This window comes from Pistacia vera, unplaced genomic scaffold (genome assembly GCF_008641045.1).
Source record: "Pistacia vera cultivar Batoury unplaced genomic scaffold, PisVer_v2 Contig388, whole genome shotgun sequence".
In the NCBI taxonomy this organism is placed as follows: Eukaryota; Viridiplantae; Streptophyta; class Magnoliopsida; order Sapindales; family Anacardiaceae; genus Pistacia; species Pistacia vera.
Genome location: NW_022196210.1, coordinates 99,077 through 102,326, shown reverse-complemented (window position 1 = coordinate 102,326; position 3,250 = coordinate 99,077). Strand labels below are relative to the sequence as shown.

General features: G+C 35.0%; 1 pseudogene; it reads left to right on the top strand.

Annotated features, from left to right (window-relative positions):
• The first annotated feature begins 450 nt into the window (after window positions 1-450).
• LOC116140931 lies at window positions 451-2,867 on the top strand (annotated as a pseudogene).
• Window positions 2,868-3,250: the final 383 nt, after the last annotated feature.

Sequence of the window (3,250 nt, the reverse complement as noted above, 5' to 3'; positions counted from 1 at the left end):
AAAAGAGTTGATGGTATTGGAGTTTAGTATATGTTATATAAGTTGAATATGCCGCCTAATCCGATTCAGTTATTGGGTGAGTGTCAAGTTTTTTTCCCTTCATCATCAATGAGAATAGAAACATTTACAGATCGAGAGAGGTTGGCAGATGATGGCATGGATACAATAAGGGGTGCAGCCTTTCTGGGGAAAGTGCTAATGAGTCTTATTCTTCTGTGACCTTGAATTCCTTGCCAATTTATGTGATTTTTGTTGTTATTATTCCCTGATTTGCTAATACTGTGAACTGGTGTAGCTGATTACTTGAAGTTTACATCTTCTAGCATTCCTTTGATGTCCTTTGTTGGCAGAGTTATGTATCTATATTGACATTTGTGTTTTCAATGATGCAATTTCTCAGGGCGTGGAAGTGGTTTAATTTGAAGCAGCAGCTTGACTGTTAGTAGATAAATTGGTCACTGGTGTATTATACAGTTATGCCTTTTTTTTCTTGCTTATTCGGTAGGAGTGACTCTTCAAGAGAGCAGTCTTTCGAAGTCGATGATGGTAAATTGCAAAACTAGCCGAAGATATTTTTGTCATGCAACAAATGACATTCTGTTATGTTTTACTTTCAAAAGTATTTTGTCATGCCAATACAAACTTCTAATCAGGTTTATTTGTGAACAGAACTTTCAGGCATACACAATGCTAAACTCTACACTTACAAAGAATTAAGAATTGCCACTGAAGATTTTAGTCCGGCTAACAAAATTGGAGAGGGTGGTTTTGGTTCTGTATATAAGGTAACCTCATATTCATTTCGATGTTGTGGTTTAGTTTTGAAATTCCTTTTTCCCTCTTGTTCAAAGAAATGACGTCTGAAAAATTTATTTATTGGTCAGGGACGCCTTAAGGATGGGAAAATTGCTGCCATTAAAGTTCTTTCAGCTGAATCAAGACAGGGGGTCAGGGAATTTTTGACAGAGATTCAGGTGATTTCAGAAATACAGCATGAAAACTTAGTAAAGCTCTATGGCTGCTGTGTCGAAGGAAATCACAGAATCTTAGTCTACAACTTCCTTGAGAATAATAGCCTTGCACAAACACTTCTCGGTACTTTCTGAATATAGTTTTTTCCTACCATTATTTTATTTAAGCAATGCTGGATACCAATACCATGAAGTAGTTGCATCTTGAAAATACAGTTTTTATTCAGGAATACGTCTGTGCCATATTTCTTTTTCCCATTTGTTATGTAGCTCATAATATCATAGTATGAAAATAATAATGTTATGTAGACTTCTATCCCATTCAGTGGGTTTAGACTATGCATACCTTAATTTCCTTTTCTATTGAATTGAACTTGAGTGCTCTGGAAACATTTCACTTTCAGGTGTAGGCAATAGCCAGAGTAACATCCAATTTAATTGGCAGACAAGAGCTAAAATTTGCATTGGGGTTGCACGAGGGCTTGTATTCCTTCACGAGGATGTACGACCTCACATTATTCACAGAGATATTAAAGCAAGTAATATTCTCCTTGACAAAGACCTGACACCCAAAATTTCAGATTTTGGTCTCGCAAAGCTTATCCCGCCCAACATGACTCACGTTAGCACTCGTGTGGCTGGAACAATGTAAGTTCCAACTTTCCTGTTACCTTGTTGAAATTGTGCATTACATCTTACAGTTGTTGATAGCATCTAAGCTGTTTGGAAATGTTTGATATACATATTATAGTCCAGTAGTATGATGGAAATTTAACTTTTCTATACGTTGATCAAAATTATCAAAACTTATTCCTCTCTTTATGATATTCAATAAATATTATTTATCATTATTCACATTTGCTTTGTTATTTCAGAGGTTATCTGGCACCAGAGTATGCGATAAGAGGGCAATTAACAAGGAAAGCAGATATTTACAGTTTTGGTGTCCTCGTTGTGGAAATAGTCAGCGGGAGATGTAACACAAATATGCGGTTGCCAATCGAAGAACAATATCTTTTAGAACAGGTATGAATTTTTTACTCCGACTACTGTGGTCAGTGTTTCTAATTAACATGTGGACCAAATCACAACTACTCAGTTTGCATAAAGGGGGCATGGCATTGACTTATACCCTACCCCAAAAATAAAAAATACAAGGGCATTGACCTGGTTACTACCTATTTGTGAACTTTTTTTTTTTCTTTTTATTTTTTTTTTCTTTTTTTTTTTTTTTTTTTTTTCCGCAGAAAATTTCTTTTAAGTTCTATGAAATAATCCTGGTAAAATTAATCAAGGCATATGACTTGTTCAAAGTCAGGGTATGCAATGTTATCTTGAAGTTGACCTCTATATAAAAATAATATAACTGGCTGATGATGAGGGACCCAATGCATTGTAGAAAATATGAAAAAAAAAAAAAAAAAAACACTATTTTATGAGGATTTATGATGAAATTAATGTGTTCATTTAGTTGGATGGATTATTTTGAAGTAATGCAAATGACAGATTACACTTAGTGGTGCATTGTTCATAACATGTGATTTCTTCTGTTGTAACATGGATTATATGAGCGAAGAACTGGTTGGACTGGTGGATGCATCATTGAACGGATTTTGACGCTGGAGCGCTGTGATTCCTAAAGATCTCTCTCCTCTGCACTAAGACACATCCAAGCTCAGCTCCCCAACCATTGTCATCAGTTGTCAAGATGTTAACGGTGAGAAAGCGTTGATGAAAAAAAATAACAAAGCCGGGACTAATCACCATTTTCATGGACCCTCAAAGTAAGAGTCCCCAAACACTCAGATGGAACCAAAGAATACATCTCCTGACAATAGCTCGGACAACCCAGATACTCCAACTTGTCATCTGAGCCACAAGTTACTCAACCTTTAATACAAATGATAAAGCCTTAAACATGGATTGAAAGGAAATTTGTCAATTAATTTAGTTCTTAATTTTGGGTTTTTGAGGCATGTTATCCAATGTAAATATTCAATCGTGTGTTTGTTTATACTTTTTCATGGTTCATACGTCATTGATCTGAGTGTACTATCTTGTAAATGCGCAAGTTTGGGAATTAGAGAAAGTTTTGATGTTGTGATATTTTCATCTTTGGTTGTTATTAATTTCTCCCCCGGGAGATCTCATCCTAAATAAGGGTGACAAAATAGTTCCTATAACAAAAATCTAAAGCTCAATAATTGTAGCTATGGACAGTTTCTTCTAATAATTGATCAAACTTGTTCTTTATATATAAACTGTTCCTATGTTAAAAT